Raw genomic sequence first — 24,270 nt, forward strand, 5'->3', positions numbered from 1 at the left:
CAGTGTGTCTTTGCTATCAGAGAAAAAATCTATATTAGAGACAAGTGTTATAAATTATTGTGTCTGTATTCAGTCTTTTCGTTGAGAATTTAAGCCACAGCTTAATTGTATTCACTCATTTGAGTCTGGTGGATCCTGTGGTATTTGCCAGTAATTTAGGAGTTATCTCCTTCTGACTTCTAAACACATTTAATTGAAAAAAAATTTTATCCCTTTCAGTTCTTATTAAATGTGGGAAATCTGAGACATTTTTGATCTTCCCAGTAAGTATAATTCATTTGTGGTCAAACGCCAAAGCTGTATTATTTAAACATGTGTTATGTCACCTTAAATATACACAGCTTTTTACAGAGAGTAAAGAAACCATATCTGTTCCAAATGGTGTGAAGTCCAGGAACATTGTTCCTTGGATGTACCCCCATATGAATAGCCTTTAGTGGGGTCAAATGAACCTCAGGGATGCACGGAATGATAACCACACAAAATAAAGTTACCTGAGAAGCCTTCAGTTTTTGTGTGGTATTTTGTAACAGTTTCCAGCCTGGGATTGAATCCTCTCCTGTGTATGCAGACAGGGAAGAGGACACCTGGAATCCTTTTTGATCTGAAGAATCAAACAAAGAAATGCATGCTGAAAAATTTTCCCAGGATGTTCAAACTTCCCACATCCCATGCAATTGGCAACAAGTCTGAGACACATTGCAGGGGATCCTTCTGCCATTACACTTCCTGAAGTTTAGACACGGATGAATTAAATACTGCATTTTACCTGCTTCCTGTGCAAGGAAGCACAGAGTGGCCATCGTTCATCTCTGGCAGGGGTCTGGCCATCTAATGGGGCCATGCATATCCCCAGAAATAGACATGCTTCCAGTCATGCTGTGTCTGCCTGCAATCTTGGGACTCAGCACCTTCTTTTCACCAGGTGATCCAAAGCCCTATTGTGAGAGTCCAAACCCCAAGCTCTGAATATTGTTTGGGGAAAAATACTATAGAGTTTGGTTGAGAACAATCAGAAGGTGCTCCTACGGTGCTAATCCCTAGCACACTGTCAGAGTTTGCTATGCCAAGAGCTTCCTTCTGTCCTTTATCACTTGTTCATCTCACCTCATTCTGTGGCAAAAGCATCACAGCATATTCTGTGCAAGACAGTACCTCAGAGAGAAAACAATCTGCATTAGAGCTCTTCCTTTGTAATTTGCAGATGGAAAAACATGGGGCCAAAGCTTTTGTGGATGGAAGTTATTATGCCCATGTAAAGCTCCACCTCCAGCAGCACAGTGTATCAGCAGTAGGGAACTTGTGGGCAAGTCTAGTCCAGTGCACTAACAATTTAGTGAGTCCTGGGGACAAAGGAGCTATGGCTTCTCTAGTCATCTCCACATCAAATGACATCTGGAAAGTGATGGGAAAAGGTTATGTGTGTAGCAAAGGGGAAAAAAGCAGAAACTGAAAAGATTTTGTAGGAAGCTCCTGCAACATGTTCACAAAGCACTGGGCAGACATTTACATGCCTTAGTACATGGGATCCCAAGTCACTGCTACAGATAACTTATATTTTAACTCAAATGCCTCTGAACTTTTATTTCCTTCCCTGTTACTTTCCAGCATACAGAAGCATACTGTAAATCACTAATTGTGTATGTATGTAATAAAGATCTGTCTGTAGGGCATTTCTGGGGGATTAATGGGCAGCTGGGATGAAACTGATGGCCTTAGGTGCAGCCAGAGGCTATTAAACACACTTGATCATTCAGCCACTTGAATACTGCTGAGCATATTGTGACCATGGGGTAGGACAGATTATCAGATACTTCCCTCTGTACCAGACAAATCGTTCTGAGTCAACAAAGAGTTGGATCTGATACTTTAAAGAAATGCTACTGCATCTCCCACAGCAACACTGAAGCTGTGACAGAGCAGAATAAAGATCCACTAAAAATGCCCTGTGCTATACTCATTATTGTTGTAATAAAACTAAAGTGCTGGGTAGGGGAATACCTATAGTAGGGCACAGTTACACTATAGTAAATAAGGAATGACACTGTTAAGACAACACAGTTTCACCACTCTGACATCAGATTCACCCATTGTTAATTTGCTTAGGTGGTACTTTATTTTCATAAATTGCAGTATGTGTGCCTAGCTGTCACAGTCACAGGTCCTGTTGTCCTGGGATCTGAGAACAGAATAAGAACCTTGTTCTTGCTTCGAGGGTTTACAGGACAATTTTAACAATGCTTTGCTGAACATCTCTAAGCAATTAATTCACTGTAATCCATATTAGCCATTTCAGTTTACCTGAATCATCTTACAGCACTCTACCTAGCTGATAATCATTTACCTTTTAGAGTAAAATGCAACAAGCCATAACTTTGCTTCATGGAGCTTTTAATAGCTGTAATGTTAAAGAGCTTATTAAAAACAAATTGCCAACAGAAAATTGTATTCCACACTATCATTTATGTTAGGAAAAAAAAAACAAATCAAAAAAACCCCACTATGAAATAGCAATGCATAAAAAAAGGAAGCTTTACTTTCCTAATGCCTGAGTTTAAATAGGAAAAAAAGGCCATATGATTAAACTTTCTTTTTTTTTCTGCTGGAATATTTAAATCTGAAGTTAGCACAGGAGACAACAAGCTAAATTCTGATCCCAGCTGACATCGTTTTAAATTCTGAGCATCTCCAATGAACTCAGTGTAGTCATTCTGGTTTTGCACGGGTGATAATTGGGTCATAATCTGGTCCCTATATACATGGGTTTCCTACATGACATTTCAGAAAACTTATAAAAGCTTTTACATAATAAGATTAAAGACCCTGGGGTACCTCTATTTCATATGTCAAAGCCCAAATTGTTTTTAGGCTCAAAAGTTATCTGGCATAAATTCAGCCTTGGAGGCAATGTCTATAGCCACATTATGAAACTTTGTAAATGATGGGGAAGTTAAGGGTGGATAGTGGTTATGTCATTACAAGCAAAGAGAAGGGAAACTGCAAGGTTTTCTATGGAATGATTTTAACCATTTTTCAAAAAGACACTGCTTTAAGCTCATTACTTTTTAAATTCCACTGATTTTTATCATCTTAATGCCAAAGACATTCTTGCAAACAAAAAATAATAATCACGTCTGGTTTTGCTATATTTGAGCCTTGGTGGAATTATTATCAATTTTAGGATCAGCTTTGCCATAACAACTTAATTCTATGTTTATAGAGCTAGAGGTAGAGTTCCTGCTATTTGCTGTGGTGCACCCATGGATCTTAGCTCCTTTTATTTCAGCTAAAAATCAAGCTCATAATTGTAAGGGCCTTGCAGTGCCTTATGTTTGTAGTCATATACAGAGCTTCAGCCCAGGTCTGAGAACTGTATAAAAAAGGAAGAAAGTATATTTACATTCCTCCATGCTTTACCTGTGAAGGGACCAGTTAGGTCATTGTCTCTGCATCCACACACTGGACCTATCCAGATGAGTTCATCTCATTGCCTTCCTAAAACGGTGCTCTCTCCCCTGGAGTTGTTCAAGATGCCATCGTTCAGCAAACTTCTTCAAAGTTTCTGGTTAGGTTACGAGCCTCTGTGGCCAAGCAGGCTCTCTATACTTTGTCCTCACTATAAGCTATGCCAGATACATCCCCATAAAGCCATCCATTTCCTCAGTGTGGGATCTATGAACATCCCTACAACTGTTTTTTCTTTCAGGGTTTTTTACCTCTTTGGCGAGATGTAATAAAGACAGGGAATTATTTAATTTGTTTTATTTCAAGAGGATCTTTATCATCTCCTCAGAATGGTACTATGTTTGAGGTAAGCAGCTGCTGCTGAGACCTATATTTTGGCTCTCTGACCTGGTGCATACATACTGGAGAAACTGTTACATAGTTCCAATCTCTCCTAGAGATTTTAGCCTACAATATTTTAGCATTCTTATTAAAACTTAAAAAGTGCAATGGAATTGGACTGCAATGGAATTGAAAAAATTAGTAGACTAAAAAACAGAATGTAGCTATTACACCCAAAAACAGAAGGAGAAATATAGTGTGGTTTCATTTTGCCACAATTTGTTTTCTGAATTTCCTAATGAACCTAAACCAGCTGTCTGAATACTACAGAGGCTCAAACAAAATTGCAATTTTCCTAGTATATACTGACCTGATACTGTGTTTTAAATCTAGTCAGTGTGGGAAATGGTAATTGAAATCACTATCAATTATTCTGTTTTCAGGCAGTACAGAGGAAAATTATTGTCTATAATAGAATGCAGAACAAATAATGAAAAAAGTACAGGTATGTGTATTAAGTGATCTCTACATTTCTCTTTTGTCAGGAGAATTTTTACTTGCAAAAGAAAATTTGCATTTTAAACAGTTCTCATGGCTATATTGTGCTTCACCAGCCATCACAGACATGGATCCTGATGTCACAGATACTTACACATATGCTTACTCACAGGAATAGTTCCAAGTAGCTTTAATGGGGCCATTCCAGGAACATTTCTTTTCTACAGAAGAGTATACAGCAATGCATCAGAGCTTGCCAGATTGGACCCACATTTGTGGTCACTGCTTTGGATTCACTAAAGCAGAGAAGTCAGGTGAAGCCTACCTCCCCTTACCTAGAAAAGTTCTGATCATCAAAAGAAGATGCTTTCATAGAAAAATGAGAATGTAGGAAACGAGATGGTTTTTCCATTGTTGTCCTTCATATGGCACACAAAAAACTTACATTCTGAAGAAAACATGCATGTTGAATAATTTTCGCCCACCATGCATACTATGGGCTCTGTACCTGCCGTCTGCAGCCACTTTGCCCCATGACTACCTGGAAGAAGTTTGTGGCTGTTCAGAGTTTCACCACCTTCTGCCTAGCAGATACTCCAGTCTCAGAGAAATGCCCTGTGATTTCTCTCAATAAAAGCCAGTGGAAATGCAAGATGAATTCAATCACAGAAGTAAGCTACATGTATAAATTATCTTGATCAGTCAGAATAAAACTGACAGAGAACTGCTAAGACTTACCTCCTCAAACCAGCAATTAAAGTTTTATTTTGTGCACAAACACACTTATTAAAGTATTATGCAACGTACACACATTTTACTGACTATTATCATAGATTACTTTACAAATGGTTAGGCTAAAATACCCAACATAGACACAAAGAGTGGATCAGTTAATCATATTGTTGAACTTGTATAGATTAATCTCCTGCTATGGTTTTATTTGGAAGTGTTAGGCTAAATTTCTGCATCAAAACTTTAGTTTTCCTAAGCAAAATAATTAGCTGTGAAATATGTAGAACAATCATATCCTTTCCTTTTCCTCTACTTTGCATTTGTATCTGACAAAAAAAATATATATATTTTGCATAAATATTTATATATAGCATATATATATACTCAGAAGAAATGTGTAGATTTTCATGAGAAATATATAGCATGTTAAGATAAAAGCTTTAATCAGATGAGATCTGAGATAATATACTCCAGGTCAATGGGAAATTTTGAATACATAAATGGCTGAATCCATTTTAATAATAGAGAAGAAGATGAGGGAATAAATGAAACAAGTGAAAATAAAGAAATAAGGAAGTAAATGAAATAATGAGAAAAAGAAAGAAGTATTTAAAAGAAATCCTTATTTTACACATGACATTACCATGACAAAGTAATTCCATAGCCTTCTACCAAGCGTGGATGAACCCAGAGTCATTTTGTTATTGGTTTCCCTTTCTGGGATGGTACAGATGAGGAGGACCACAGAGGGGCCTGGGATTGTTGCCATTGCTCTCACAAACTATCACCAAAACTAGATGTGTGTCAGTGCTACATGGATGTTCCTCTGCTCATTGGGCAGATCATTTGAAGGACTGTTCTAGGGCATCCTCAGCTGGTTGTCTCATGTTGTACCATTTGGGATGTGTGGGAGGAAGCAGGTCCAGGTGAGAAGCTCTTACTCAGCCAGGGCAGCCAGAGAGACACAGTCCCTTACTGGGGCTCTCTCTATGCAAGATGAGACCTCAAAGTCCAAATAAGTAAAAGCTAAATTAAAATTGACCCCATATTCAATTTTATGATCTTGGTGGAAAAATAGAAAGGTTCTTAATAGGCACAAATTACATTTGGCTGGGTAGCATCTACAAGGGTCTTGGATCTGGTAGAGAACGGTGAATGGTGTTTTCTTAATTTGCAGCAATCTCTCTGCCTAATGTTTTGTGATATTTCCTCTGAAATGCTAACAATTAATACCCAGGGGGTTTTGTTGATTTTTTTGTTTTGCTTTTTGTTTGTTTGTTTGTTGTTTGGTTGGGGTTTTTTGCTAGGACTTCTGAATTTGTGAAATAAATGAAACATGAGCCATGAATACAGTCAAAACAGAAACACATGCTGTTTGTGGTTTTTGTTAGTACCCTGATCACTTATTAGGATTTAACACAATTGATGATCTCAGGTTGCATTTCTTAAGACAGTAACTTTTACACTACAGACTACAAGCACTTGTCCTGGCAACCTTCCTTCCTTCCTTCCTTAGAACAGACTGTACAAATGCAGTGGGGGAAAGTTTTTTGTGTTTATTCTATCAGTCTAAACTGTTTCTCCTTTATTATATATCCTTTATTATATATTCCTTCTGTTTTCCTTTTACAACCCCCACTTTCAAGAATGAAAGTATTTTTAAAATTCAAGTGTTTTCTTGTTTGTTTGGAGGGTTTTTTAAGCTTTCCTGGATTGAAATAAAGGATATAGAGATCAAGAGGTGTCATTCTGCAGCTCAGAGATGTAAATCAGTAATTAAAGCACCCTAGTTTTGAAGGAGAGTAAATTATATGAGAAATAAGCACATAAAATGCAGGTAAAGGCTTCTTTTCAGAAAGAGTTACCAAATAAAGCAGTAGATTTGCAGAAAAGAAAACATGATTGAGTCATGTTTCTTTTGCAGACAGACAAAATATGCTACCAATTTTTTAGAGTTAGTTTTAGAGTTTTGTTTATTAATGCCATTGTATTTAATTTCCTGCTAATTAAAAATTGTATCATATATTGAATTTATATTAATAGCACACAGAAAAATAATAAAAGGTAACTAAATTTCATCAAGGAAATAAATGAGAACTTGTAGTCTGGATCATATCACAAACTCCAAAATTTGCTTTGTACAATTAGAGGAGAAATTGTTGCTGGCTTGGGTTTTGGAACCGGTGGACTGCTATGACTTTTTTGCTTTCAGAAAGGTTGATTTTGTGTTTAAATGGAAACCACTTCAAACTATCAAGCATTTCAGTGTAAACTGCATTTTCTTCCAAAAAGCATTTTATGTCTTATATTTTGAAAATCTCTGTTTGAGAGGTCTGCTCTCAGGCACTGCATCTAAAGCCAGCCAGTAACAGAGCAGTACAAAAATAGATGGATTCCTGAGAGAAAGCACATTCTTAACATGTTTGCCTGCTTAATTTGCTCACCTGCAGGTAAACTTGCTCTACACACACAGTGGTTTGGGTGAGTCTAAGCCAGGTCTATCCTGAATGCTGAACATCCACTTTATCAGTGTTCTGCTCAAACTAATGTGCTCTGTCATGGATCTATGACCTCAGCAGAAAATGACAGCTAGGTCTATGGGCTACTTGTGGTAGATGAATGATGTTACTGAAATTCAGTAATCTATTAGAAAAATGAAATATGAATAATTCATATTGTTATTCAACCCTCAGCCCTTCACCAATTTGGTATTTTAGTTTTAAAAATGCCTAATGAAGGAAAAGATTAGGGAAACAGTGAATCATTACCCCTGCTCTGTTGTGTAGGGCCTTAGAAGAAGGAAATGTCATTGGCTGTACCTTAATAGAGCAATGACAAAACAATTTTAAGTCTTTCCAAAGCTATTTAAAATACATGTTGGTACTTATATAATTTATTATTTAGATTTAGCTCTGCAGTAGCACCTGATGAAATTAAAGGTCAGAATTCCAAAGTACTCTGCATTATAACAAATATACCATAAGAGACAGTCTTTTCCCCAAATGTCAGTCTAAGTAATCTTGACAAAAAAAAAAAAAAGAGTGTAAGGGGGAAAACAGACATTGAAGGGACTCATCCATGCTCATAAAAGTTAGGAGGTCTATGGCAGAACCAAGAGACTCTTCAGTCCCCTGGTTGTTAATGCTGCACCTTTTTGAAATTCTTCAAATACTGTTTTGTTTGTTCTTTATAATGTTCTAGGTTTGACTCAAGATTTAAAGAAAAAGCCTTTCCAGTAAGAGGGTTAAAGCCAACAGAGTCTCACTGTAACATGGTTCAATCAGCTCCTACTGTTTCCATGGACACACTAGTTAATGTTTGATGTTTTTGACGGTGTCTTATTAGAAGGTTATTTCAGAGAAAACTGGAAAGGTGACAGGGGAGCAAAACTGGAACTAGAGAAGTAGAGGTTCTGTGAAATCCAGTGGAGACTACTGATTTTATGTGGGGTATTTATGGCCCAAAGAAAAAGATAGAATTTCTTTTATCTGTTCTAAATATTTTCATCATTTACCTTTCATCTTTATTTTATTCTGCTGAAGTATTCGATACAAGTGTTTGAGCTCTCATTTAGTTGTGTAAAATGGGATATCTTGTCATCTCATTTTTAATCTCTTTTGATTCTGTAATTTGCAAAGGAGGAAGTAGTAATACCTGAAGTAAGCTCCTGGCAGTGGCTGCAGCCTTTTATGGCCCATGTTCACAGCTATATCCAGTCTCTGATTTCTTCACTGTCATCATTTAGAGCATCAAAGGGAGAGTTAACTCACTTCTGCTCCGTTAAAAAAATCAAAGCAAGTTCATTAAATTATATATACATGTACTTGACAGTTTGTTTTAGATGTTTTACTTTAAAACCCAGTGGAAAGTAGCTTGCTTTGGTATAATTAGCATTTAACTTACTCCAAAAAAACTATAAGGATATTGGTTTTTTAAAGTTATTTTTTACATTTCAGACTGCAATGTGGTCTCATTCCCAATATGGTAACAAAAATGAACCTTCCACATCATCTTGCAAAACAAATAAAATCTCACCAGTATCTATTTTACTCCTGTAGAGCAAGAGATGATTTATGAGATGTTCAGTCAAGAGCCTTCTAGGGGGACCTCAGAGCAGCCTTCCAGTACCTAAAGGGGGCCTACAGGAGAGCTGGAGAGGGCCTTTTTACAAAAGAGTATAGTAACAGGACAAGAGGGAATGGCTTTAAATTGAAAGTAAGTAGGTTTAAATTGGACATAGGATGAAATTCTTTACTGTGAGGGCAGCGAGGCACTGGAACTGGTTGCCTAGAGAAACTGGGGATGCCCCATCCCTGGCACTGTTCAAAGCCGGGTCGGATGAGGCTCTGAGCAACCTGGTCTAGTGGAAGGTGTCCCTGCCCAGGGCAGGGGGGTTGGAACCAGATGAACTTTATGGTCCCTTCCAACCCAAACCATTCCATGATTGTATGGTATGATTCTATAACACACAACTCATTGCTCTACTTTGAAGAGCCTTTGAGATTAAAGGAAAAGTGGAAGTAATTGAAGGAGTCAGTACCAAAAATAATTGTATTTGTATGATAAGATTAAAGACTGAAATTTAGGTATATTTATAGGGCAATGCTATCACAACAATGCCAGATGGGTTATGTTATATTTTGTAATTATTTTTCACAGAGAGTTTTTCTTCCTTTTATTTAGTGAATAACAGTGTTTTTAATACTCCAGCAGCACAGCAATGCACACCTCCACTTAACAAAAATCAGAAAGTACCGAGGAATGGTGCAGCCTTGCACCATGGATGACCCAACATCAATTGCTTCACTTTAACCCTTTGAATGAAAGCATCGAGTGGGATATGAAGAACTGGGAGACCATGTCCTCACTCAGCAGGAAAGGCCAGTGGGTGACACCTGACTTGTATGTTACTGTTGCAGCCACTTTGGGTATAAGCAACATAAGCAGAAAATGTCCCTCTACTCTAAGAGTTCCATTTTTCTTTACCCTGCCTTCTTCTCAGCTGTTTCTCCACAGATGAAGTGGGCTGTTTGGTCTTCTTGAACAATTCAGGATGGAAACTTGTTTCTCTGTTGTTTTGAGAGCAGTGGTGAGTTGTTGCAAGAATTCTATCATCAGCCAGGGGAACAAGGAGAAGTAAAAGGTGTTTTTGAGGATGTCCCCTGACTCTATATGCTGGACTCACTAGGTCCCTGCAGTCCTGAAATAGCACTCTAAGCATGGAGATGTGTACCTTCTCTTCAACATTATCTCTGATTCAAAACAATTTTTGGAGCACTGAACTTCCCCACCATTGAGGGATATGGGAGTGAGGATCTGCAGTACTGAGCGTCCCTTGCCAAGCAGCCAGTGGCAAGGAAACTCAGGTCTCTGCTTTGTTGGGAACCTCAGCTATTGAGATAGGCAAGACTAGACAGTGAAATGAGAGACATTGAGTCAATGAAGAGCACAAAGTCATACTAGGTCAGTCACAGCTTCATCCCCCTCCTTCCTCACGAACACACAAGGTTTGGGCATCCATAGAGCTCACTAGTTAAAATAACAGTGATTTAATGGGATAGAGTTTACAGGAAACTGAAATGTGCCTTAATAGGCTGGCTATGTGTGCTCTAGGGACCTTGGATAATTAGGATTTCCTAGGAAAGCAAGTCAGCAGGATAATTGCATGATACTTAATGGAACATTTGCCAAGAAGAATTGACCTTGACTATTTTCTGGAGCAAGTTTTCAGTGCAGTTTCAAAGTGAAACTGAGTCTTTTTGTATTGACTAGGAATATTTGTCAACACTAATTTTAGAAAGGGAAAATGCTGTATTTCATCTCTTACAAATCTCAAATACGGAAGATGAAAATTAAAACCTGAAACACCAAACAGTATGAACAAAGTAGTTAATCAGATCATTTACTGATTTATATGCTTTAACTTTTTATTATTGGAACTCATCAGTAGTTAGAATATTGTCATTTAACAGTGTTGTTTTAAAATAGCAAAGAAAAAGACTTTTTTTTGTCACACTGCCTACAATGTCATAGTTACTGCACATAATCAATATTGACCAGTTTAGCAAAAGATTTATTGCATGATAAACTAACATCCTTACCATAGTAACAGTATTTTGCCTATGTCCAAAATACCTGAATTAATTCATGTCCTTTGGGAAACAACATTTTTTAAATTTACTGTACCTGTTGCTTACAGATTAATAAACATTTCAGTAACGTATATGATTGCTGATTGTGATGGATATCATTTTAACCACTGTGATAAATATGAAAGCTAGTCACCATAAGAAAAATGAAAATGTAATGAAAGGCAGGGAGACTTGTAATAAAGGAAGGATAGTAAATGCCAGAAGTGTATTCCTATTAGACATAAATATAGTCATATAAAAGAGCAAAGTTAAATGCTTCAGCATTATTATAATTTCAATGCACAAAATGAAATGAGATTGCTAACAGCAGCTACTGCTGAAAGGTAGAAGATGGCTAATTAATTTAAACTATCTAACAGTGATCTTAGAAGTTCACCTGGTATCCAGTCTTGTTCCCACTGAAGCCAGTAAAAGTAAGATCAAGCTTTGATGACAGTCCTGATATCAGTATGAAGTTTGCTCTGTTCTAAGAAAACAAATTATGAAAGTCATAGGAAATTTTAACCATCTCAAAAGCCTATGCTTTTCTCATACCTAGTCTGAGCATGTAGAAATTATTTGCATTACTGTATAGTTAATTACTACTATGTAAAAAAAACATTTCCATCAAAAGTACAAAACTATAGTTATTATAAATGGGATTTTTGACTAATTGAATGTCATCTCATTACTTTTAACAAAATAAAAAGTTCTAAAAGCAGAAAAAACCTCTCAGACATCCCCGTGTGTCCCAATTTTCCACTGGTCACACAATTCAGCAAGACAGACTGCAGTGCCTGTGAGAAACAGAGCAGAGAGCCCAGCCGAAGGAGGTCGTGAGAGGAGTGGGTACCTGAGCCACTGCACCAGTAGTTCCCAGGAGACAGTATGGTTGGTTTCACATTAAAAAATCAGTTTTCCATGTCTTAGACATTGGTGTTGTTGCAATAAAATACTTTTAAAGATGAGATCTAAAAAAAAAATGGATAGTCCTAGTAACAGATAATATTGTTTAAAAGCCATACACCCAGTAGGTGACTTAAACCACATACTTTTTTTAATCTCTGTATCAGCTGTCCCATGCTTGTAGAAAAGTGATCCATTTACAACCCAGTAGAAATGTGATGATATTGTCTGTATATGTAGCAGAAAGTAATTCATTTTGCTGAAGGTAGTTCCATAGCAATGCATTAATCAGCATTTCTACAGTGTTCCACCACCAAAATCAAGTGATGATGATATGTATAAAAATGAGGAAAAGATTTAACAAAACTTTATTCCTCTTTGCAGAAATGACTGTCAAAAATTGTTGTAGTACTGAATTAGTACTGCAGTATATCATCAGGGGTATGAAATATCTTAGCCCTATAGTTTTTTGTGGTTTTGAGGGGAAGTATTTTGCATTTCTAAAAGTTAATTAATTCATTACAGAGAGGAAGTTTAGAAGTAAAAGTTTAAGTGAGGCTACAACTGGTCCCAGAAATTTGCATAAAGTTAGAAAGAAGCTTCTTTTGAAAAGAAAAATAAGTCAGTATTGTTTCAAAAACCATGGGATTCCATTGATTTGTGAGGTCCACTTTGGTCATATTTGAAAAGGTCAGATAAATATTTAAGGAAAAATATTTCAGATAGTCTTTGCAGAATGCTGCTGTTTAGGCCAAATAATAAAAAAAAATCTGCCCCAGCAACCAAAAATCAAAAATGCAGCCAACCTCCCTGGCATGTTCACTGAGACAGATGCACTCACAGAGAACGCTGCAAAGATCTGTGACTCCTAGCTGTGTCAGAATAAAGTACAGGAATACCTGTACTTGGGTACCTGAGCTTCCATGCTTTCCACTTTGAGATCACAAATTGTTAGTCTGAATGCTTTTATTGCTCAAGCTGTCAGGTAGGAAGTCAAGTCCCTGGCCATTTAGTACTTCACAAGCCAAAAACACTGTGATCAAGAGAATGTACAGCTGTAAACACTGAGATTATCACAAAGTAAGCTAAAGTCAAGGATGTTGTACCTGCAGTGCTACTGAAAAATGGTTAAGGTATATAAACCAAATGGAAATGGAAAGAATATGTTGTACACGTATAGTCCAATAAGCCAGTGATGATTTCACAATTTTCACATGGTATTCCTTCTAAATTACTATTCATTCTCTTCAAATTTTGCCACATCTTTGCATCCTATAGAGTCTAAAAGAACCATTGGAAGATTTTGCAATAAATATTAAAGGCTGACTAGAATAATCACATACTAACCAGGAAATAAGTGTGTCACCATTGTAGAAATTATCAATTTTCCGCAAGTTGCGGGAGATTTGTTAGAATATTTTACTGAAGAATATCTCAATACAGAGACCCACTTGCAGTACAGATTCTAATAAAAAGTGACCATTAAACAGAACTGAGCATATACAAAACACTGAGCACTAACAATTGTGTCTGCTTTCTTAAATTCACTTATCACCAATACTGATAGAGTATCTCCCAGGGAAGGTAGCCAGTCATTCCAAAAGCTGTATAAAATAGCAGTCAGAGAGAAGAAAAAAATAAATAAACTTATGAAATGACAAGCAGTGTGTTACTTGCCAGCATTTGCTGGCTCACAGCATGTACCTCACAAGGAGTATACCAGACGTGTAAAAGGACAATACAAATTATACTACAAATACACAAGGTTATATTACAAAACCCAAAAATGAAGTCTACATGAAGCTGGTTTACAAAGTAGTGATGCCTGCATATTCTGGCAGAGTTTCCATCCTCAGCAAGATTTGGAAGTGTTTAACTTCCCTTTAAAAACTGGAAGTTGTTCTCACTCTTCCATCATGGAATAAGTCAGACTGATCCTTCGAACCAGGGCAGAAGTACTTTATAAAATTGTCCCTCTTGGAGTTTTGTCAGTGGAGACAATGGAATTGAGTGTACAGAGCTAATCATGAAGTTCCCACCAGAAATCCTTCACTTATTTTTAGAAACAAATTACTGTGCTGATTTTGTGACTGGGACTTGTATTTCCTGAATCAGATTTAAAGTTCTCCACCGGACTTGTAAAAAGCAAAATTACTGTGTATAAATATAACTAGGAATCATGCCACTGCAGATAAACCTGGTAAACAGGAAGTACTTTTTGTGTATTTATTGAGATTCTGGGTGGATGCATTTTACTTCTTGGTAAAATATCAAAAATAGTATTCAGGTGCAAAATGATGATGTAACTCACACGACATCCACATTTTTGAGCAAGACTCTCAGGTCGTCTGAGTATCAGCTTCTGAAATACACTTTTTGCTTTCTTCTCTGTGTAGAACAAAGATGCATGAAGGGAGCCTCTGACTTGCATACATTTTTTTTGCTCATTTGATGATTTATTGTGGCCAGACAGAAGTAGCTCATGTCATATGCCTCCCACAAACTATTCTGCAGTTTGGGTTTTTTTCCTTTGGCAGCAGAAATACAGAAAACAGTTCCAGAAATCACATACAGAAAAGGCTAGATAAAGCACTGATTTCTTTTGTTGCTGTTGATGGCCAATAGACTGTTTCAAATATAAAAGAAACTATTATAAAAAAAAATCAAATGAAAAGGAAATAATATGAAGAGTGAAGTTTGATGAAAATACAGATACTACAGTGAAAGGTTTGAAAGAAAATATGATTTTGCAATTACATGCAACTACTTGTGCCTATATACATTAAATTACAAAGTTGCTATTTTCTTGCAGTTATAAATCAGACAGAACTTATTTATTAGGAATTTTAATTACTCATTTACACACCTTTAGTCACACATAGATTGTATGTTTCTGCTGTACAGCTTTTTGTGATAGATTTTCCATATGAAATAGTCTCTTGGCCGTGAACCTAATGGAAAATAAAATATCAATGCCTTCTTAATGTATTCATTCTGCCTTGTAATTGGTATTTACAAGCTAGTGATCATTCTCTTTCAGACCAAAAAAAATATAATGGCAAACATTAAATGCTTCATAATTTGTATGCACCTCTCCTTACCACTGTATTCTTTTCTAGTTTAGAATTTAGCAGTGTGAGCTGTGTGGTAGATGGTTCAGATTGTTTTGCCTTACATTTTTTTCATGGCCTTTTGTTCTTCAGTCACAAATAACTTTTTAACTTTTTTTTTTCATACTTAAGCAAATATTAACTTGTCCGCTGGTACCTAAATTTCACCAAGTTTTTTCTACTGTGCATAATTTTAAAACACTTTAATGGCTAAAATGTATGTCTCCTGGAAAATTACAAACACAGAGTAATGTATTCCAACAGTGAATAATGAATAACTAATAAAAGATATTAAACAAGAAGGATGTCAAAAATGCAGTTTAACTGTCATTAGAAGATCACACTCTCTTCCCTTTCTCTGTTGCAGACAGTATCCTATAGCCAACAGTAAAACTTGATAATATCATCTTTAGATGTAAAGAGATGTTACTACTAGTTTCATCTCTTTGAGACAATATTGAAATCCTAATGAATACTAAAGGTTCCTTTGAGTGGTACAGCAATAACCAGGTGTATTTGTGACTGCTTACTCTCTGTTTGCAGAGATAAAGTAAATTATTCTGATTCTTAAATGACCATTTTTTTATATCTATGTATTCCTACATTACAGGTACCTAAAAATGTTAAAGATTGTGAAACTAAGAAATCACCCCTAGAATCTCAGCCCCAAGAGGCTGTAACTACATAACCCTCCCATGACTGGGAAGAGGACCACTTCTGAAAAAAATGTCAACTGCACATTTGAATCCCTTCTATGGGGTACTACTTATCTTTGCCCACATCACTGTGACCTTTGGCACAGGAAAAAATTCTGATTTCTGTGCTTAACAAAGAGCCTCAAGAGTACCTTTTTTACCTCAGTGAAGAACTGATGTCATTCCATCACTGGCTCAAAAAGCAGCTGTATGCAATACAGAGGGTTTTTCAGCTTGTTAGAAATTGCAATGGATTCATCCCATGATTCTAGCACTGAGTATTCATCTCTACCAATATTTCTTAAAAGTATCTGTCAAGCTACTAATAATCCAACTACTTTTAATCAAGAAAACAACAGATGATATGTTGATGTGTCCCGTAAGGCAGCAGTTAGATCATCTGCTGAAATACAGGGGAATCTGGGCTAAGGTCTGTTCACAGCCTGGTGGGAGATAAATCTATATCCCCAAAAGATTTCATAGTTAGTGGAATATCAGTTATTCTGGGTGAGGTACCAGCAGATCTGAGCCTTTTGTATGTTGAGCAAAAAGATTTATTCAGTTAGAGGCACACAGAAAGAGAACTTTAGAGATGTGCCAAAACTTCATCCATTTTACAGAGCTGGCCTGATCAGGCTTGAGAACAGGTGGCTGAGGGGGGACCTCATCAATGCCTGTAAGTATCAGAAGGAGGGTGTCAAGAGGATTGAGCCAGGCTCTTGGTGGCCGTGCCAAGCAATAGGATAAGAGGCAAGGGTCAGAAACCAAAGCACAGGAAGTTCCACCTGGATATGAGGAAGAACTTCTTTGCTGAGTGGGTGACTGTGCATTGGAACCAATTGTCCAGAGAGGTTGTGCAGTCTCCCTCACTGAAGGTATTCCAGAACCATCTGGACACAATTCTGTGCCATGTGCTCATGACCCCACATGAGCAGGGAGGTTGGACCAGTTGACACACTGTGGGCCCTTCCAGCTTCACCCATTCTGTGATTCCTCTGGGTCGCTGTTAGGCCGCCTTCCCTGCCCATTTCTAGCCATTCTTCTAGAAACCATAGCTTGAAAAACTGTTTTGAAAGACTCTGTAGAAGCTCCTGCTCTCCCCTGCCCTCCCCTCCTCTATCTGTCTGGGGAAAGGATGTCTTATGGACCTTGCCTTTGCATCTTGTCACAGGTGCACCCCTCTGACATCCTGGACTAATCTACTCCAAATCTGTTCTGGGCTAGAACTGCCCTGCCCTGGGACCAGCTCTGTCTGTAAAGGTCCCATTCGTCCCGGTACGAATAGCTGCCATAGCTCAGGACTTCTTTGTCACTTGATATGTTAAATGAAACATATTGCCAGAGATATTACTAAAACTAACAATTACTTCTGTCAACTTGCCCTGTATTTTCAACTATGAGCTTCAACAAAATCTTATTAATAATTAATACCACAGACAAAAAACAGAAATAACTTTAATACATGTTTATACTCCATAGCTTTGAATAATTATCATAGTGAAGCTGTGGAACTCTATCAAAATCTAGTTAAAATAGAAGAAAAAGAGAACTGTATAAGAAGTTCAGATTGAGATCATGTTTCTCATCTCAGCCAAAACAGTTCACAGATGTCAGCAATAACCAGAATGCATTTCACTGGGGCTACCAAAATGAACTGTTTGGTTTGGACAAAGCATCTCTTTATGAAGCACTGCAATTTAGCAGTACTGTTCAGAATAATGATCTGAAAGAAAGTGTTATCTCAATCTCCAGCTGCAGGATAGAAGATTGATGAGAAACAGTTTTACAAATGAAAGTTGTTTGAATGAGTGCTACACCACACTCTACAGACAGCAGTGAAGGTCCACTTGAGCAAGATTTGGACTAGGATCAAATCCTAGTAGAAATCTAAAGGCAATAGTTTGATAGGTGAATAGAACCTAAAACCTCTGGAAGATGCAGTGAAAATACAGAGGCAATGATTCCATTGCCATAGTATTCCATGGTGATCCATCATGACCTCAGTGCTGCCAGGAATAGACAGGACAAGTATTGGTCTGTTTAATTTAACACCACTATCTCTAGGGTAGAGGACCTTTAAATATAGTGGTCTGAGCATAAGTCTGATGTCTATGTGAGAAGATGAATCAGATCTCTACTATGGTCATGCTTCAGCTTCATTCCCATGAGGACAGCACTATGCAGAGCACACCATCTTCCTCTACATTTGCTGAAGTCATTGACTTAAACTGGGTCCCAGGAAAACAAGGCAAAACCTGTGAGGCTTCTCTCTATGAAGCTTATATATGTAAAAAATCACCCAGGAATCCTACTTTTATATGAGTGGACACCCTGAAAACTGTCTTACAGACAAAGACCATCGGAGCCTCTTGCCACCTCATGTAGTCTCAAACACCAGAAAAACCCCAACATTGCTAAGGCTCCTGAAGTCTGACAACATGTCAGTTTCAGTTTAGTTTGAGACAGCTTTTCCTTGATTTCTTACACTGCTTTCTGACCCATATGGAGTTCTAAAGGATCAATTATAGATTCCTGACTAATTCTATCACAGTTTTCAAGCCTCAGGGAAGCATTTCTCCTTCTGAAATCTCCTCCAAGTCTGCTGTAGAGCTTCCTCAGGAACAAAGTTCACCATTCTTTCTCATTTGCCAATTCTAATAAGACCATAACCCATGGCAGAAAAAAAAGGAAGTCTTCTGAAGCTCATCGGTAATTATCATATGAAAATAGAAATTGTCCGATCTAATAAGTTCCAACAATTGTTCATTGATCTGGCAGGGTTTGAGCGTGTATGAAAACTTTGGTGTTTGAAACTTGAAGGTTTTCAGAGCAGTATGTCTCAAGAAATATCAGTTGGGTATATATATAATTTAATTCAGAACTTCAAAGCTTCTGTATCTGCAGAAACCACTTCAGGAGAGAAGTATTTATAAGACATTTGAATTATTCCTACAGTACAAACGGACAAAATGAAAACAAGAGGAAAAGGTGAAGTAGAGGAAGAAGGGAACAGGATGATAATAGAAGAGATTAACTAGACTATAATGATGAAAGGTAGATTATGATTTCTGATTATTATATAACATGTTTTTATATGTATATAGTGCATTACATAAATATATTAATCAATAAATTAATACACTGCTGTGATAATTTCCCCTCCTGAATATACTGACTTATGTATGAATGTTTTAGTATGACCTTGTTGTCATTACCTTATTCCCCAAATCACCATTCTGTACACCTGTGGTAGCTTGACATGAGTCTGGTTTTCACAGTATCTGAAGAAAGGATTATACTTATTCTCTTCATTTTTTGGACCTCTAAAGAGAATCACTAGAAACCAAATCAGGACAGATAACTTCTGTTTGACTAATTAGAGAAGAGACGGGATTAATACGGTTCTGTGTAATACAGAGCTTGCCTTGATATAGAATCTGATCTGTTGCTTAGAGGTGGCTAACAAAGTAAAAAGAGTTGCAGGTTAACAGTAATTCAAAAAAAAAGGTGAAAATAGGGAGATTATCTGCTCTGTGTCTAGAATTGTACCAAAGAGCAGCTACTATAGCTGAGCAAACAGTGTAGAAAATACAACAGTATTTATTTCAACTTGGTTCAAGGTAGCTCACACTGAACATTTTGCATAAGACAAAATCTCTTCTGTCAAAAAGATCATAAAAAGAATGAAAAATAGAATGGTATGAAAGTCATGTAATAAAGGGAAATGGTGTAAAGTGAAAACCATTTTCACTCCTATGACCACTGGAACATAGACATCTTGTAACCAATAGTAACCTGGAAAGAACTGATGCGTTGAATATGTGTTCTGAATATGCAAGGCAGTGAATCAATCAAGCAAAGAATACTTTTTTTCAAAAGGTGAGGTATACTGGATAGATCAGTGAATGAAACTATATTTTCCTTATATTACACTTACAGAAATTCCTTCAGAGAAAAGTATGAGCTTTAATATCATTGCAACTGGTGTTGCAACAGCTAAGACAACAGCAAAAATCCCTGATTTTCTTTTCTTTTCCCTGATTTTCTTTTCCATCCTTACTTTCTTTACTAGCTTTCATTGTATGATAATATTTCAAGTTGTTATCAACTCATTTAGTCAAAGAGAGGTGATTTCAAGAACATTTCATCTTGTGCTGCACCACAGGACATAAGCATCCCCAAACCCACCTCTGTAGGAGTTGCATGACCATGGGGAAAAAAGAAGAGAGATCTGAATCTAACAGCTCTTGGGCTACATGGAATTAAATACTCCCCTGTTCCTTTTCACACAATTTGTATGTAGAGAAGCAACACAGAAGAAATATTAACAACCTGTAGAGCTGATTGGAAAGTGTTCCTTCACAGTGAAGAGATTTTAATTATTTCAGTAGTTTTCTCTTTCACATCACAATTAACATGTCCATAGTTGCCTGAAAAAAATGAAATTTATGCTCCTCAGAACACCTGAAACAGCACATTCATTTAGAGTAGGAAAAAGTCTAAACTGACACACCGGGTTATATCATCCAGAATAGGAATATAAACCCTGCTTTCAGGTATCATAGTTGAGTCTGTTGCCATCAGCCCATGCAAAAAAATAAAAAAAAAATGGGTTTACTTAACACAAAAATCTTGGCCACAGAAAAGAAATAACTTTTTACCACAAGCGTCAGTAAAAGCAGTCCATGCTACTAGGAGCCTAGGTTTCCATGGGCAGTATATTTAAGCCTCAGCCAGCTCTAGTGCACCAATAATCATTCTGTGCTGCTACAATAACTTGCAGAGGATTATTAAAGCACTGAGCCAGTGCTTTATACAGTTGTGTTTGAAAGGAAAAAAAAATGCTATTACCAGTATAGTTTATTTTATTGGAAAAAATATATAAATTACAGCACAATGCTTCCCTTTCCTGGCACAGGGTGTCTATACAGAAAAAGCATTTGCCACTAGAGCTGCACCAGCTTAGCAACATCAACAAACCTATTGTAATATATAAAATGCCTGAGACAGGCACAATCACTCTGAAAGCTCCTTCTGGGGCAAAGGTAGCCTTCATGTTCTCAAACTGAAATACATTCCTAACTTAATTGCAATTCAGTCTCTATAAAGTAATACATGGCACCACCACAATAGGCAAAATATGTTGAGAATAAAGCAGCCATGGTTACTAAAAAAGCCTGGAATATAAAGTCAAGAACAGGTGAATAAAGTGAACAGTCAAGACGAAATGCTTCATTCAAGTTACTGCCTAAGCCTGTTAGTGCATTACTGGCCTTTGCACATGATTTTGCCTCAGGAGTCTTTCAGTTAGAAAGCAGGTGGAAATGAAAGAAAAAAATCCTAGAAAAAGCAATTGAGAATGCAGCTTAGAAGACAATATTAATTCAATATTTTCCTCTCCCCTCTGCCTTCGAGTTTCACTGCTTAGTACACCTTCAGATCATAAGAAATTAGACTTTCTCTTAGTTTTCTTTGTCACCTGTCAGAAACAAATACTTCAAGGTCTAATGGAGATGAATAATGGAAATGTCAAGTCTCAGGTATATTCTTAACCAAATAGGTTGACTTCACTTTATTGGAAAACACGATAAGAGTGTCATGCAAGTCATTAATAAGTCTCTGGCATATGACCAGTCGTATTTTTCAGGTTTTCATGGAAATGTTTTCAGACATTAAATAAAAGCAGACTCTTATTAATTTCTGCCTAATGATCCTTCTGTATTTATAACTTCTATTTAAAAAAAAATTCAGTCAGGAAGTGAGTGAAAACAAAACTAACTGGACTGGGACAACTAATCACACACAATGAGTAATGAACAGTTTAAAAACACTGCCACTTCTGTGAAAACAGCCTGTACCAGTGGTGAATTAGTAAGAATTACTGTCCATGAGAAGACGTTTTGTTCTTAAAATCATGCTTAGTGTCAGCATGTTCCCAAAGTCCAAGATAAAGCAGTTGGGTTTAGAACAGGATGCTCCTTGGCTGAATATTTGTAAACGCTTAGGGTCAGATATCATCAGCTTCATTCTAGGCTTGACTACTGAAATCTGTTTCCATAAGGCCCTGAAGAAGGACCAGAACTGTGTAAGCCTTCAAAACATCCCTCATTGCCCATCTATGTCCAGAAAGACCTAAGTTGGAATTTGTGATTCAAGTTCTTTTAAAATTTTGTTTGATGTTTAAATACTTTTGGAAAACCCCAAAGCACTAACTATGGCCCTGAATAAACTTTTAGGCAATTGTATTTTGTCTGGCTGAGAGGGAGTTCATTTTCCCATAGCAACCCTCACACTGCTGTGCTTTGCATTGGTAGCTAGAAAGGTGTTTTGGCTACTGCTGAGCAGAGCTGGCACAGCATCAGCACTCTCTCTTGACATTCCCCCCCATCAAGGGGCTAGGAGGGGACACAAGTTGACCAAAGGGATATTCTATACCATCTGATGTCAGTTCAGATATAAAAGCTTAGGAAAGGAGGAGGAAGGGGGAGTATTTGTTATTTACAATGTTTGCCTTCCAGAACAACTGCTACCTGTGCCGAAGTCCCACCACTTACTAATGGGAAGTAGAGAATAGACCTTGTTATCTTCCTCTTTGCTTGTGCACACGCAAACTTTCACTTTTGCTTTAGTAAACTGCCTTATCTTGAGCTACAAGTCATTCTCCATTTTATTCTCTCCCCGCATCTGACTGGGAAGGAGAGTGATAGAGCAGCTTGATGGGCACCTGGTGTCCAGCCAAGGTCAACCCACCACAGCAATACAACTTCTGCTGGTTTCCCACTGTCAGAAGGCATGTGGGGCTATCTTGGATGTGATAAATATAGGGTCATAACAGCAGCCATCCTTTTTCCTCAACAGAATTGATACACTAGTTGATAGTCCTATGCTTCCCAGAAACACTTTTAAAGGTGGAAATAACTTTGTCTTGTGAAACTATCAGTTGTACTGGTTTGTACTGTGAAATGGGAGAAAGTGTCCTTCCAAGTTCAGTGTGGGAGTCATTCAAAGAAAGGAAACTATAAATGCAATAAATGCATAATAATTATGTGTGAATAAATAAATCAGATCAGTCTAAAATAAATCTTCTCTTTTAAATAACGTACTTACTTTTTTTAATTACATAAGTTCTAGCCAAAGATCAAATTAAAGAATTGGTGATGAAAGTACTGCCTTAAATCAGAACCATAAAAGTCAATGTCAGTAGAAATAACTGTGAAGAGACACACGACACTATGCTCTAGTATCAGAGTTCTAAAAGTACATCATTTCCTTCTGTAAAAAATCATGATTCACATCTACGTAAACATGCTTTTCAGAGGAAAGGAAGAATGGTTTCTTCTTCAGGAAGGATATTGAGGTACTGGAGTAGGTCCAGAGAAGAGCAACAAGGTTGGTGAAGGGACTCAAGCACAAGTCCTGTGAGGAGAGGCTGAGGGAGCTGGAGTTGTTCAGCCTGGAGAAGAGGAGGCTCAGGGGGGACCTCATCACTCTCTACAACTCCCTGAAAGGAGGTTGTAGCCAGGTGGGGGTTGGTCTCTTCTCCCAGGCAGCTATCCGTAAAACAAGAGCTGTGCCAGGGGAGGTTTAGGTTAGATATTAGGAAGAAATTCTTTACAAAGAAGGTAATCAGGTATTGGAATGGGCTGCCCAGGGAAGTGGTGGATTCTCTGTCCCTGGAGGTTTTGAAGATGAGACTGGATGTGGCACTTAGTAACCACGGCGGTGGACTTGATGATCTCAGAGGTCCTTTCCAGCCCAGCTGATTCTATGATTCTATGATTCTCAGTTTGTCAGACTGCTCAGGTAAATATCAAAATGAGTCTGCTGAAGCAACAAGAACAATACAAATTTACCTTTATTGATAACGGTCCACAATATTTATTTTGTTTTCTAAAGAAAAACTGGACTAAAAAAATATTGAGATTTTCAATGTTTTAAATTTTCTGGAGTGTTTCAGGATAGGTTTTGTTTTCCTCTCTTCTAAAAAGAATCACAGATTTGAATAGATATTTGGAGGTCAGTTGGCCTTGACAGTTGCTCAAAGGGCCAACTTTGTTTAGGCTTACATAACTCGTCAACAAGAGGAAAAAAGACAAATCTAAGATAAGTCTGAAATCTGACAGGTTGCAATAAAAAACCCCAACAACAAGCAGAAGAACTGATGAGGAAAGTTACAGAGTTAATCCCCAGAGTTAGATAAAGAGTTTATAAACAGCTATAAAATGCACGTATACAAGGTGTGAACTATATTGTAATGATGATATCCTTCTAAAGTGTCATGAAAGATATGTCCAAAGATATGGTGCAGTATTTCTAGGACTCAGAAAGATATTTCTGCAAAAAAAGTAGTATACAACAGGGTCATTCAGCAGCTGGGAGGCATTGACACACCACAGTCATTCAATAAGTTTA

Source organism: Manacus vitellinus, unplaced genomic scaffold (genome assembly GCF_001715985.3).
Source record: "Manacus vitellinus isolate BGI_N305 unplaced genomic scaffold, ASM171598v3 scaffold_5_pilon, whole genome shotgun sequence".
NCBI classification, from domain to species: domain Eukaryota; kingdom Metazoa; phylum Chordata; class Aves; order Passeriformes; family Pipridae; genus Manacus; species Manacus vitellinus.